The following is a 15,750-nucleotide window of genomic DNA, read 5'->3' on the forward strand; positions in this document are numbered from 1 at the left end:
GTACAAGTCAGACGGCTCTCTAGAAAGATACAAGGCAAGACTCGTGGGATATACACAAACCTATGGTGTTGACTATCAGGAGACATTCGCTCCAGTGGCTAAGATGAATACGGTAAGAATTTTGTTGTCACTAGCAGCTAACTTCGACTGGTACTTGGAGCAATTTGATGTAAAGAATGCTTTTCTTCACGGTAATTTAGAGGAGGAGATATACATGGATATTCCTCCGGGCTTCAAAGGAAATCTAAAAGGAAATAAAGTTTGCAGGTTGAAAAAAGCACTATATGGTCTCAAGCAATCACCTAGGGCGTGGTTTGGAAGATTTACTAAAGTTATGCTTGCCATCGGATACAAACAAAGTCAGGGAGATCATACACTCTTTATAAAGCATTCAGATGTAGGGGGAGTCACGGCTCTTCTGGTATATGTCGATGACATAATTGTGACAGGAAATGATGAAAAGGAGAAGGAAGCCTTGAGAAGATGCCTAGTCAAAGAATTCGAAATAAAAGAACTTGGGAGATTGAAGTATTTTCTAGGGATTGAAGTAGCTCATTCCAGAGAAGGCATCTTTATCTCACAACAGAAATATGTAACAAATCTTTTAAGAGAGACAGGAAAGTTAGCATGCAAACCATCCTCCACACCGATTGAGCCAAATCACAAATTGGGAGAAGCAAATGAAGATCTAGCCGTGAATAGGGAAATGTACCAAAGATTAGTAGGAAAACTTATATATCTTGCCCACACAAGGCCAGACATAGCATATGCCGTGAGCGTGGCTAGCCAGTTTATGCACAACTCGAAAGAGGTTCACCTACAGGCGGTCTATAGGATACTACATTACCTAAAGGCTAATCCTGGCAAAGGAATCTTGTTTAAAAGAAATACTGGATTAACCCTAGAGGCATACACCAATGCAGATTATGCAGGCTCTCTCATGGATAGGCGGTCCACTACAGGTTACTGTACATTCCTTGGAGGAAATCTTGTGACATGGAGGAGTAAGAAGAAGAATGTGGTAGCTAGATCAAGTGCGGAGGCAGAATTCAGGGCAATGGCTCAGGGAGTATGTGAATTACAATGGCTCAAGATAATTTTGGAAGACCTAAAGATCAGATGGGAAGGTCCAATGAGATTATTCTGTGACAACAAGTCAGCTATTAACATTGCTCACAATCCCGTCCAACATGACAGGACAAAGCACATTAAGATAAATAGGCATTTCATAAAGGAAAAGCTGGATAGCGGATTAATTTGCACTCCATACGTCTCAACGAATGGTCAACTGGCAGATGTGTTGACAAAAGGGCTTTGCAGTGTGGCATTCCAAGGACTTATCTCCAAGCTAGGAATGAAAGATGCATATTCACCAGCTTGAGGGGGAGTGTTGGAAAGTAGAAGATTGACTCTCTGATTGATTCTCCATAATTTTAGGTCCATCAGTTTAGGAAACTTAATTTCCTAGAATCATGGGATATCCTAGAATCATGGGATATTAATTGGAGAATCCCACTGATATAGAAATTAGTTTTTTAGTAAAAGTTAGTTTCCTATTTTATCACCCTGTAAATTAGTTCTGTAATTCTATATAAAGTTGTGTATATGCTCCTTCCAAGACAATACAATCAATTCATTTTTTCTCTCAAATTTTCACAGAAAGTTCCTTCTCCATTGCTTGCCGCCATCCAGGTGAACTAAGAGCTTCTTGGACATTGTTAGGTATGGAAATAGAGGACAAAAGTGAAACAAATTGGCGATGTGAGATAGAAAAACGAGATAATGAAACAAAATTGAAAATGGGATGGAGGGTAGAACTGCGTTTACCTTTCTGTAAGGCAATGGGTAGGTCAAGGTCTGAAGGTTCAGCAATAGGAGCCATGAGAGGATCCGCAGATGAGGTAGAAGCTGGAGGAGGGGCCGGTGTCGTTCGACGTGTATACACTTGCCGGATCGGTGGTCGTTCAGTGGTGATCTGCACTGGATGAGGTAATGAGTCTACTCCAACAACAGCATCTGGAACTGGATCATTGACAGGAAGAGGAAGAGGAAGTAAGGGTGGAGACGAAGGTGCTTTAGGTCTTGAGAAGAAGGGGACAGACTCAAAAAAGGTGACATAAGGGCAGACATAGCACTTTCGGGTAATGGGATTATAACACTTGTACCCTTTTTGAGTCCGAGAGTAGCCAAGGAAGACACATTTAATTGAGCGTGCATCTAACTTGTCTATTCCAGAACTCAGATTGTGGACAAAGCACACACAACCAAAGACACGAGGAGTTAATGGAAATGGAGATAAAGTGGGAAACAAGATAGAGAAGGGGGACTGACCACGAAGAATGAAAGAGGGCATCCGATTAATGAAAAAACATGCAGTGAGTACAGCATCACTCCAAAACCGTTTAGGAACATTCATGTGATGAAGAATAGACCGAGCAGTTTCAAGAAGTTGACGGTTCTTCCGTTTAGCTACCCCATTTTGTTGAGGAGTGAATGCACATGAGGTCTGATGAATAATACCATGTTGTTTTAAATACTGTTGAAATGAAGTAAGAAAGTATTCACGATCATTATCTGAACGGAGAACTTTGATTGGAACACCAAATTGTGTGCGTATTTCAGCATGGAATTTTTGAAAAATGGAAAATAATTCACTTCTTTCTTTCATTAAGTAAATCCATGTCATTCTTGAACAATCATCAATAAAGGAGACAAAATACTTGTACCCATTATAAGACTCTATTTTGATTGGACCCCAAACATCTGAATGAACCAAAGAAAAATGACTCAACATACGACTCTCAACTCTTGGACTGAAGGACACACGACGATGTTTCCCAAACTGACATGACTCACATTGCAAAACTGACAAATGACTCAAAGACGGAACCAATATCTTGAGAGCCTTGAGAGATGGATGTCCTAGTCGGCAATGCCATTGTAGAGGAGTAAGTGAAGTCTGAAGAGTAATTGAAGATCCACCACCGTCAAGATAATACAATCCACCAGCTTCATGCCCCCCACCAATCTTCTTCCCCGTCGTGAGATCCTTAAAGACACAAGTGGAAGGAAAGAAGGTAACAAAACAGTTAAGAGCTTTGGTTATTTTACTAACAGACATAAGATTGAATGGAAACTTAGGTACATATAAAATAGATGATAAGGACAGAGAAGCCATGTCAACATTACCAACACCATAAATGGGACATGAGGACACATTGGTGAGTGTAACAATTTGTGGTGTAGAGGTTTCAGAAAGAGAAGAGAACACACCTGGAGTCCCAGTCATGTGATCAGAGGCTCCAGAGTCAATAATCCAAGGAGATGTTTTAGATGACATGCAAGCAATACTTGAGTGGGCAAGTGTGGCAGTGGTATGCTGTGAAGTGGTTTGAAGGAACCGCTCATACTCATCATGCGGTACACTCACCATCTCCCTCCCAGAAGTAGATGTAGATGTGGGAGGAGTTCGGTCTGCCTGTTTACTATCACTGATATCAACCTCACCTGCTATAGCATGATTAACCCATTTAGAGGGAGGGCCATGTAGGTCATAATAGAAATTCACTGTGTGTCCTTCCCTACCACAATGAGTACACTTCCTTGCAGAGTTATTCTTCCCTCTACCACGGCCTCCCCCTGAGTCACGACCACCCCGGCCGATCATGGAACTGCCACGGCCTCATCGGGAGGCATGTCCTCCCCCTCTTGTACTGTGTCCACCTCCTCTAGATGTCACAAGTGCTGATCTATCAGACTGTGTGGGATTCTCTGTCTGTCCCAAAGAAATTCTGCGAAGCCGTGAGAATACTTCCTCAAGTGTAGGAAGGGTGGAGTGAGGGGATGATACTCTGATTTCAGCCCCACCAAGAATCTTGTAACATCTAACTGGTTCATACTTTGATTTCAGCCCCACCAAGAATCTTGTAACATCTAGTTGTTTCCTTTGTTGTTGCTGAACTTTAATATCTGGAGTGAGGGGACGATAGACATTGAGTTCATTCCTTATATTCTTCATGCAAGCATAGTACTCTTCTAGTGTTTTGTTTCCTTTTTGCAAATCAAAGTACTCCTGATAAAGTTGATATACTCTTGTTGTATTATCTTGTTCAGAATACAACTTCTTAGCATGTTCCCATATATCCTTAGCCGTATCAAGAAACATAAAGTTGGCACTAATTTTGGGTTACATACTGTTCCATAGCCAAGTCATGATTTGAGCATCTTCTTGTTCCCAATCAAACCCTGGAGAGTCATCCGATGGTTTATCCTCTCTTACGTGCTTCACTTTCCTCTTTGCCTTGAGGAAAACTTCCACTGATTTAGCCCATGGAACATAGTTCTCCCCATTCAGTTTAATTGAGGTCATCTGTACACCTAGGTAGTCAGGGGAAATCACCACACTAGGTTTCTGATCATTATTCCCATCTCCTATTGCTGCCATTGTACTCTTTCATAGTTGCCTCTAACCTGAATTCTCAGCTATAAGCTGACAGCTGTTATTCAAAGTTTGATGTTCCAGCACCTATAGCAGCCCCTAAATACAACAATGGGTACACATGCCTTGTTCTTATTCACACTACTGCTGATTTCACAACACCACGAACCACATAAGCATCAATTTAACACTCACTAATCACATGTAAGCCCTCTTACAACCACTCAATAAAGATTGTGCACCACAAGCACCACAACATAGTCAAACCTGTTACACCCAGTTCAGACTAGTTTAACCCTTTTAAGAGGGCATTACACAACCACAAGAAGCTCGGCTAGGTCACTGCATTACACCTTACACCACTCGGCCACTTACAGCAGCCCTAACACCACTCAACAACTTACAGCAGCCCCTACACCATTCGGCTACTGTACACAGCCCGTTCTAGGGCAACAATGAACCTAGTTCTCTAGGTTCTGATCAATACTAACAGATTCTTGAAGGGTTTCTACCCAGAAATACCAGCAACACAAGAAGAGATAACCAACCTTCCTTTAAGAGTCTCAACCAACCATTCACTGCTGAAATCACTTTTCTTGATGAAGAAGATTATGCGTAGCAGAGAGAGACGAGCTGTGATGTTTCAGACCTAGGGCGAACCAGTTCTCTCTATTGACTGACCAGAAACAAAAGAAGGGTCACGAACACTGCTGAGATGCTTTACGAACTGAAGTAGGTCAGGAACATGGCTCTGATACTATGTTTCGAATGCTGCTACAGTAACCCGAACCAGGAAGAGAAGAAAGAAGAAGAGGAAGAAGAAGAGAAGAAGAAGAAGGAAAAGAAGGGTATGTCGAAATCTGATTGTTGTTCCATTTAGTTGACCCCCTTAATAGTCATTTAGATTCTAATGACATTTACAAAGACTAAACTGCCCTTACTTAAGTGTGGGGCAGAGTGCCTCTAATAAAATTGCCACAAAAGCAAATCACTTAACAAACATAAGATGACTAAACTACCCCTATTCGGCTCACTTTAACAGAAACAAATAGAGCTTTTGAGTTCCTAGCAGGTCTGAATTCAGAATTTGACATAGTAAGACAGCAACTGCTTACCAAGGAGAGTGTGACATTGTCTCAGGCCTATTCACTAGTGCACAGTGAAGAGAGTAGGAGAAAGGTGATGTTACAGTTTCAATCCATGGAATCAGCCCTAGCCGCAACAAAACAGAAATTTGGGAGAGATCAGGAAAAGGAAATAAAGGAAGATAACAAGGAAATGTTTTGTGATCATTGTAAGAGACCGAAACATACTAGGGACACTTGTTGGAAGTTGCACCCTCATCTGGTTCTTTCAATACAAGAACCACACCTCTAGATGCCCTAGCTGCTGTCTGGGTCGCCTTGACACAATTAGAGAATGAAGCTGGTATTTCTGGGTCATCACCTCAGTCTTCAGCTGCTACTCTTGCCAATCGTACTTCAGCCTTTGCTTCCTTAGGTACAAGAGCTATACAACATATCATACTTCAGCCCTAGGTAATACTAGACCTTTTTGGGTAATAGATTCAGGTGCTTCTGACCATATGACTAGTTTATCCACATTCTTTACCACCTATTGTTTATCCTCTGACAGAGACAGTATCTATTGCTGATGGCTCTCTTGTACCTATTTTTGGCAAGGGAGACATCAGACTGTTTGATGCCATCTCCTTGTCCTCAATTTTGCATGTCCCTAAGAATCAAAACTGTTTAGTGACCTTTTTTCCTGACCGTTGTGTATTTTAGGATCTAGAAACGAGGAAGGTGATTGGGATTGGCCGTGAGATAAATGGAGTTTACCTGCTTGAGCATCCACAGGGGAAGGAGAGTGAAGTTGGGAGATTGTTTGTTTCTCAGTCTTTGGGTCAGATTATGCTTTGGCATAACAGATTAGATCATTTGTCTTTTGGGTTTTTGAAGAGTCTGTTTCCAAGTTTGTTCGAGTCAGTCCAAGTGTCTAGTTTGAGGTGTGAAAGTTGCGAACTTGCAAAACATTGTAGATCAACTTATTCTTTGAGCAATAAAAGAAGCAATCTTCCCTTTGAAATTGTGCATACAGATGTTTGGGGGCCATATAATATTCTTACTATAGGGGGATACAGATACTTCTTATTTGTTGATGATTATACCCGTTTCTCGTGGGTTTACCTTATGCACTCTCGAGATGACGTCCCTTCTCTGACCCAAGCTTTCCATCAGATGGTACTGGCCCAATTTGAAGTCAAGATCAAAACTCTCAGATCTGATAATGCCAAGGAGTACTTTGCAAAACCCTTGGCATCATATCTCCTAGATCATGGAGTTATTCATCAAAGCACTTGTCCCCGTAGACCTCAGCAGAATGGGGTTGCTGAGAGAAAAAACAAACATATTTTGGAAGTAGCCAAAAGCATTTTGCTCAACTTTAATGTTCCCGTATGCTTCTGGGGGGATGCAATCCGTACTATTGTTTACCTTATTAACCAAATTCCTTCATGGGTTTTAGACATGAAAACACCATTCAACCTTTTGTATCCAGACAAGGACTTGTTCACTATTCCCCTTAAAACCTTTGGGTGTACTTGTTTTGTTCAAATCCTTGTACCTCATCGCTCCAAATTTGATTCCAAAGCTGCTAAATGTATTTTCCTTAGGTATGCACAAAATCAAAAGGGGTATTGCTGTTATGAGCCTATTTTAGGAAGGCGTTTTGTGTCCATTGATGTCACCTTTTTTGAGGATATGCCCTATTATCATAGGGCTTCTCCTTAGGGGGAGAGTCGTGAAGAAGGGATTTCAGCCCCAGAAGAAGTTCCATTACCTATCCCAGTTATTGAGGGGGAGTGCCGTGAAGAGGGTTGTCAGAACTGTAGGGAGTTGAGAGTGTATCATAGACAATGGTGGGGGTAGGTTGATTCTCGTTCTCAGTAGTCCAGGCCAATCCCAACACCTTCTACAGCTTCATATCTAGGCACTACACCCACTATTGCAGATACTTTACCTAACACAATTGAGCCTCAGCCTCCTCCTTCAGATGACCTTGATTTCCCAATTGCAATTCATAAAGGGAAGCGTTGTTGTACTTCATCTACTGCTCATTGTATCTCCTAGTTTCTCTCTTATGATCGTCTCTCAGAATCCTACAGATCATTCATGGCATCTATTGCTATCATTCCTATACCCAGAACAGTGCAAGAAGCTCTTCTGATACTTGAATAGAAGGAAGTGATGAAAGTAGAGATCGGTGTTTTAAAAGCACAAGGTGCAAGGCGAGGCACAAAATTACAAAAAAAGGCTAAAAAAATAAAAAAAGTGAGAAAATTAAAAAAAATGCCATTTTTTTAAAAAATGCAAAAAAATATTAAACATAATGTTAATAAAAAATATAAACTTAAATTTTAAAATAAATGATTTAAAAAACCTATTATCTAAAATTAAAATACATAAACATAACATGTAAAGTGTATTCAAATGAAAATTTAAAAATAAAAGCAAACATATAAAGCATTTTCAAGCATGTAAAACCCACAATCTCTTTTTTTCCTTAATTGCATTGCTTCAAGTAGTTAATGTGATGTAAAACATATTGCATTCTTGATTCTATGAGTCACCTTTGTACCACATCCCTCGAGGCAAGCCCGAACAACTCTATGTTAGGGTCTGAAATTCTTATTTCTCACATAAAAAATAATGATTTTATAACTTTCATTGCCTTTTAAGATGTTTTATTGCAATGAATGAATGAGCAACATTAGCAAATAGGGGGTTCTCGGAGCTTACTTGCTGTCTATGTGTATGACATTGTGGTGATGGGAAGTGATATTAGTGAGATAGACGCTCTTAAGTAGAATCTTCACAAAGAATTTGAAGTAAAGGACTTGGGAGAACTGTGCTATTTCTTGGGAATTGAGGTAGCTCGATCTAAGCAAGGCATTTTTATCTCTCAAAGAAAGTATGCCCTTGACTTATTGGAAGAAATTGGAAAGTTAGGAGTAAAGCCTACTGACACACCCATTGAGTTGAATCATAAAATAAGTAAAGAAGGTGGAGAACCTCTTGAGGACAGGGCTATGTATCAAAGGTTGGTAGGGAAACTTCATCTCTGCCTAACACGACCAAACATTTCATATGCTGTCAGTGTTGTCAGTCAGTACATGCATTCTCCTAGGACCACTCACCTTCTTGTGGTGGAAAGGATACTTGCTTACTTGAAGAGATGCCCAGGGAGAGGCATACTTTTCAAGAATAGTGGTCACATGAAGATAGAGGTGTATACAGATGCTGATTGGGCTGGATCGATTGATGACAAAAGATCTATCTCTAGGTACTGTGCATTTGTAGAGGGGAACCTTGTTTCTTGGAGAAGCAAGAAACAAAATGTTGTTGCTCGCTCCAATGCTGAAGCTGAATACAGGTCCATGGCCAATGATGTTGTAGAAGTGTTATGGTTGAAATCTTTGTTGGATGAACTTGGAATTGACTATGAAAAACCTCTGGTGCTATATTGTGATAATCAAGCAGCAGTTAATGGGCAATGACAGGACTAAACATATCAAGGTGGACAGACATTTTATCCGAGAGCAAGTTGCATCTCAAGAAGTGTGTCTTCCCTATGTTACCTTTGACATGCAGCTAGCTGATATCTTTACTAAAGCAGTCACAAAAATCAGGTTGGAGACAGATTTATGCAAGTTGGGTATGACAAATATCTACTACCAACCTGAGGGGGAGTGTAGAGATAGCTGATAGACTATTAGTGTGTGTGGGGTTCCAGCCCCACACTTTATTAGATTACTAATTATTGGTGAAGAGATAGCTGATAGACTATTGAGCTCCTGATCACGTGGGAGATCTACAATATTAGATTACTAATTAAAGGTGAAGATTTGGTAGTTGATAAGAATTTTGTAGGGTCATAGAAACCATCTATTGGGTATCAGGAAAGCGCTAATATTGCAGAACATGAAGACGAAACAGGTTCAAGTTTCTTACAGTTCTCAGTGGCAGATGTTGAAGACAACAGCTTCCAGGCATCAAGGAGTATTTCAGAAACAATAATACTGGACTTTATGAGGTGGCAGGTGTGTCAGTCTCAATGAGACAAACTTTAATTGCTTATGGGAACATAAATAATGGGAATTTTAATGAGGCTGAACACCAGGTAGAAAGTGGAGTGGTAAGTGAGGGTCTCATGAGAATGAACTACAGCCATTGAAAAGATAAGATTGGGTCCTTTGGTTATTGAAGTAGAGAGGTTGGTAGGAGGGTTAGAGGGAGAGAAATGGGTGGTGATAGAATGCTTGAGGGGTATTATTTGTTTGAGGTAGTTGAGAATCATAAAAAGAAAAGTAAAGCATGTGCTTGGGGAGAGAGGAGGATCAAAGGATGGAAACAAGAAAAGATAAGGATGGTGGAGACGGAGACAAAACCAATCCAGATAGTTACATATGGGTTATAACTCCATATCTCCCCAATCTGGTTTCAGACAAAGAAAAAGGAAAGACGAAAATTGAAGCTCAATACTCCTTGAGGGATCCAAGTTTGAAGATCCTATAGGAGATATGCTTAGAAGGTGGAAAGCACGAGAGCCACTAGTCCACAAGTTTAAGTGTGGACTAGTGGCTCTCGTGCTGCTCCAAGAGATTGTCAAAGAAATCCTTCAGAACAAGAACAACCTGTGAAAAGTAATGGGAGCGGTGGATTGTTAAATGGTGAACTTTCAGGCATCACTGGGATGCAGGAAGATATTATTGAGGAGGGGGTGAGTAGTATGATAAAAACAAATATGATATTTTGGATGAAAAGGCTTTGACGCTACAAGAGGAAAGGCAATCGGTTCAGAAGGATAATGTGGATAAAGAAGGTATAAATCTGTCAACAGTGCCAGAAGTTGCAAGTGTGAGAAAAGAGACAATAGATCGAGAGTCTGACATGATAGTGAAGGAAAGAACTGGGAGTAAAAGAGATGAAGTGATAGCTCAGGAAGTTCAATCTGATGTAGGTCTTCAAATGGTGAAAGAAATAGTAATCTCCCTATGGTGGGGTCAGTTACTCTGGTTAAAATGGTTGTAGTGGATGATGCTCAGGAAGAGATTGAATCTTCACCAGTTTTGGAAAACCAGATATGAAGAGTTGACATAAAAAGTTACATTGCATACTCAAGAGTCAAGACTGAATGGATCAGACAATTTATCTCAGCCTAAATAAATAGATTGTATTGAAATCTCCATTGAAGATTGGGGGCAGACTTAGGTACAGGACTGTGAATCCATTCTTTCCAAAGGAGTCTTTTCGAAGCAATCAAATATTGAACTTGTGTTGAATGTTTAGAACGATAGTAATATTGTTGTTTGTTGACAACATGAATAAAAGGGCAGCCCAGTGCATGAGGCTCCCACCAATGCAGGGTCTGGGGAGGGATAGATGTATGGAGCCTTACCCCTGCAGATACACAGAGAGGCTATTTCCAAGATTTGAACCCTGGTCACCTAGGTCGAATGGAACAGCCCAACTGTTGTGCCTAGGCATTTTTATATTGTTGACAATATGAATAGTCTTAACAGAGAAAGAACAGTAGGAAACAAGAAGGAAAGAGAGAGAGAAGAGAGAAGGGAGAAGAGAAGAGAGTTGTTTGGCGAACAGAACTCAATCTAATGGCACCAGAATATAATATTATATATAGGGTGGCCATAATTAAAAGGGAAAAGACCCTTGTGCCCCTACTGGAGTTAAAGTACAAAAACAGTGATAAAAAAACTATTTTAAACAGAACAAACTAACCCTAACTAAGCAGAATAAAAACATAAATGTAAAGTAAACTATTCCAACACTTCCCCCTCAAGTTTGGACATAGATGTCAATCATGCCCAACTTGTCACACAAATTATTATGCCGCACGTGATGAAGGCCCTTGGTGAAGATGTCTGCAAGTTGTTCTTCTGAGTTGACATATGGAGTGCACACTTCTCCACTGACAAGTTTTTCTCTAATAAAATGCTTGTCCACTTCAATATGTTTTGTTCTATCATGGAGGACTGGGTTAGCAACAATGTTGATAGTAGCTTTATTGTCACAATAGAGTGACATGGGGTTTTCAACTGCAAACCCAATTCACCTAACAGGTTTTTTATCCACATGATTTCAACAACTCCATGAGACATAGCTCTATATTCCGCTTCAGAATTGGACCTAGCCAACACACTTTGCTTCTTACTTCTCCAGATGGCTAAGTTTCCTCCCACAAAGGTATAATGCCCAGTGGTAGACTTTCTGTCATCGACTGCCCCTACCCAATCAGCATCTATATACACTTCAACCTAAATGCCCATGTTTCTGGAACTTCTTGAGGTATTTAAGGATCCTTTCTGTAGCTTCGAAGTGAGTTGTCTTAGGATTATGCATGAACTGACTAAGGACCCACTGCATAGGCAATATCAGGCCTGGTCATAGACAAATATAAGAGTCTCCCTACAAGTCTTTGGAACTTCTTCACATCTTTCATAACCTCCCCCTGACTGTCTCCCAGCTTGTCTGTATCCTCTAATAGATCTAGTACTTATTTTCTTTGAGAAATAAAAATGCCCTTTTGAGAGAGGGTCACTTCAATCCCAATGAAATAACGTAAGGGGCCTAGATCTTTCACCTCTAATTGAGTGGCTAAGAATTTCTTCAGCTTCTGTATTTCAAACTTCCAGTCTCCTATGACCACTATGTCATCAATATACACAATTAAAGCTACAATTTTTCTTTCACCTTTCTTCATAAATAGAGTATGATCTGGATGGCATTGTCTGAATCCCATTTGATGTATAGCTAAGTGAAACTTACTAAACCAGACCCAAGGTGATTGTTTCAACCCATATAATGATTTTTTTAACCTACACACCTTCTTCTCATTGCCTTTGGCACAAAAACCTGGAGGTTGAATCATGTACACCTCCTCCTCTAGGTTACCATTCAAGAATGCATTTTTAATGTCCAACTGATGAAGTTAATCTTGGCTACTGGAGCAAAGGTCTATGCATAGTCTACTCCATATACTTGTATAAACCCTTTTGCCACCAATCTAGCTTTGTACCTTTCTATCATACCATCAACACTATGCTTCATAGTGAACACCCACTTGCATCCCATTGGTTCATTTCCTTCAAGATCCACCAATTCTTAGGTGCCATTTTTGTGCAAGGCATTAATTTCTTCCTTAATTGCATTTGTCGTCCATTTAGGTTTGGATAAAACTTCTACCACATTCTTAGGAAAGGAACACACGGTATGAAGGTAAGATATGATTTTTTTTTGAATAATACAGTTGGGGTGAGATATGATTATAGGACACAATGTGAGAGATAGGATGTGCTAAAGTGAGCCGAACAGGGGTAGTTTAGTCATCTCATGTTTGTTAAGTACCTTGCTTATGTGGCAGTTTTATTAGAGATACTCTGCCCCACACTTAAGTAGGGGCAGTTTAGTCTTTGTAAGTGTTATTAGAACCTAATAAACATTAGGGGGTCGAATAAATAGTGAATCAATGAGTTTCGACTAAACCCTCTTGTTCTCTCTTTCTCTTTCCTTCTTCATCTTCTTCTTCCTTTTCTCCTGGTTCGGGTTACTGTAGCTGCATTCGAAACATGGTATCAGAGCGAGGTTCCTGACCTGCTTCAGTTTGTAAAGCATCTCAGCTGTGTTCGTGACACCTTCTTCTTCATTTCTGGTTAGTTAATGGAGAGAACTGGTTCGCCCTAGGTCTGAGACATCACAACTTGTTTATCTCTGCTGCGCACAGTCTTCTTCATCAAGGAAAGTGATTTCAGCAGTGAATGGTTGGTTGATACTCTCAAAGGAAGGTTGGTTATCTAGTCCTTTTGTGTTGCTAGTATTTCTAGGTAGAAACCCTTCAAGAATCAGTTAGTACTGATTAAAACCTAGAGAACTAGGTTCATTGTTGCCCTAGAACGGGTTGTGTACAGTAGCCGAATGGTGTAGGGGCTGCTATAAGTGGTTGAGTGGGTTAGGGCTGCTGTAGGTGGCCGAGTGGTGTAAGGTGTAATGCAGTGACCTTGCCGAGCTCTTTGTGGTTGTGTAATGCCCTCTTAAATGTGTTAAACAAGTCTGAACTGGGTGTAGCAGATTTGACTGTGTTATGGTGCTTGTGGTGCACAACTTTTATTGAGTGATTGTAAGAGGGCCTACATGTGATTAGTGAGTGCCAAATTGATGCTTATGTGGTTCATGGGTTTGTGAAGTTAGCAGTAGTGTGAATAAGAACAAGGCGTGGGCTCTCACTGTTGTGTTTAGGGGCTGCAATAGGTGCTGAAATATCAAACTGATGTAGTCAGGTTAGAGGCAACTGTGAAAGAGTACAATGGCAGCAATAGGAGATGGGTACAATGATCAGAAACCTAGTGTGGTGGTTTCCCCCGACTACCTAGGGGTATAGATGACCTCAATTAAACTGAATGGGGAAAACTACGTTCCATGGGCTAAATCTGTGGAAGTTTTTCTCAAGGCAAAGAGGAAAGTGAAGCATGTAAAAGATGAGAAGTCACCGGCTGACTCTCCAGGGATTGATGATTGGGAACAAGAAGATGCTCAAATCATGACTTGGCTGTGGAATAGTATGGAGCCCAAAATTAATGCTAACTTCATGTTCCTTGATATGGCTAAGGATATATGGGAGCATGCTAAGAAGCTATATTCTGGACAAGATAACACAACAAGAGTATATCAGCTTTATCAGGAGTACTTTGATTTACAACAAGGAACCAAAACACTAGAAGAGTACTATGCCTACATGAAGAATATAAGGAATGAACTCAATGTCTATCATCCCCTCACTCAAGATATTAAAGTTCAGCAACAGCAAAGGGAACAACTAGATGTTACAAGATTCTTGGTGGGGCTGAAATCGGAGTATGAACCAGTTAGAGCCCAAATATTAGGGAGCTCCACCCTTCCTACACTTGATGAAGTATTCTCACGGCTTCGCAGAATTTCTTTGGGACAGACAGAGAATCCCACACAGTTTGATAGATCAGCACTTGTGATATCTAGAGGAGGTGGACACAGTACAAGAGGGGGAGGACATGCCTCCCGAGGTGGCCGTGACAGTTCCATGATTGGTCGGGGTGGTGGTGACTCAGGGGGAGGCCGTGGCAGAGGGAAGAATAACTCTGCAAGGAAGTGTACTCATTGTGGTAGGGAGGGACACACAGTGAATTTCTGTTATGACCTACATGGCCCTCCTTCCAAATGGGCTAATCATACTATAGCAGGTGAGGTTGACATTAGTGACAATAAACAGGCAGACCGTACTCCTCTCCCATCTACATCTACTTTTGGGAGGGAGATGGTGAGTGTACCGCGGGATGAGTATGAACGGTTCCTACAAACTACTTCACAGCATACCACTGCCACACTTTCCCACTTAGGTATTGTTTGCATGTCATCTAAAACCTCTCCCTGGATTATTGACTCTGGAGCCTTAGATCATATGACCGGGACTCCAGGTGTGTTTTCTTCTCTTTCTGAAACCTCCACATCACAAACCGTTACACTTGCCAATGGGTCCTCATCTCTCATCTGTGGTGTTGGTAATGTTGACATGGCTTCTGTACCCTTATCATTTGTTTTATATGTACCTAAGTTTCCATTCAATCTTATGTCTGTTAGTAAAATAACCAAAGCTCTTAACTGTTTTGTTACCTTCTTTCCTTCCACTTGTGTTTTTCAGGATCTCAAGACGGGAAAGAATATTGGTGGGGGGCATGAAGCTAGTGGATTGTATTATCTTGACGGTGGTGGATCTTCAATTGCTCTTTAGACTTCACTTACTCCTCTACAATGGCATTGCCGACTGGGACATCCATCTCTCAAGGCTCTCAATATTTTGGTTCCGTCATTGAGTCATTTGTCAGTTTTGCAATGTGAGTCATGTCAGTTTGGGAAACATCGTCGTGTGTCCTTCAGTCCAAGAGTTGAGAGTCGTATGTTGAGTGTACCTGGTTGATGAATAGACAATTATGCCATAAGTAAGCATATCAAGATATAGTATGCAAGTACTATGTCCCCATACATCAGAATAAACAATTTGAAACGAAAATTCAGATATTTTAATGACTCAAAAAAAAGATGACCAAGACAACTATGCCATAAGTAGGAATGACTCTCACTAGATGAACTTAAGGACTTTGTAGCCACAAGGTTGGATTTATTCTCCAACACATAAATACCATGCACTATGCTTCCTCTACCAATTGTCTTTCCCAAGGCTAAATCCTGAAACACAGATGAAGA

At 40.7% G+C, this 15,750-nt stretch overlaps 1 protein-coding gene across 5 annotated transcripts in view; it reads right to left on the reverse strand.

The window, feature by feature from the left end:
• LOC104605988 (calmodulin-binding transcription activator 3-like) overlaps window positions 1–15,750 on the reverse strand; it is a 73,621-nt gene that overhangs the window by 7,729 nt on the left and 50,142 nt on the right. For 2 of the 5 annotated variants that reach the window (XR_016078627.1, XR_016078626.1), the window contains exons 14-15: window positions 15,627–15,732; window positions 15,160–15,455 (exon numbers count right to left, since the gene is read on the reverse strand). The exons of 2 other annotated variants lie outside the window; for them this stretch is intronic. The gene's annotated coding sequence lies outside the window, so the exon portion shown is untranslated. The remainder of the gene's footprint in view (window positions 1–15,159; window positions 15,456–15,626; window positions 15,733–15,750) is intronic. One more of the 5 variants, XR_016078629.1, reaches the window with a different exon arrangement.

This window comes from Nelumbo nucifera, chromosome 1 (assembly GCF_055504915.1).
Source record: "Nelumbo nucifera cultivar China Antique chromosome 1, China Antique-T2T, whole genome shotgun sequence".
Taxonomy (NCBI): Eukaryota; Viridiplantae; Streptophyta; class Magnoliopsida; order Proteales; family Nelumbonaceae; genus Nelumbo; species Nelumbo nucifera.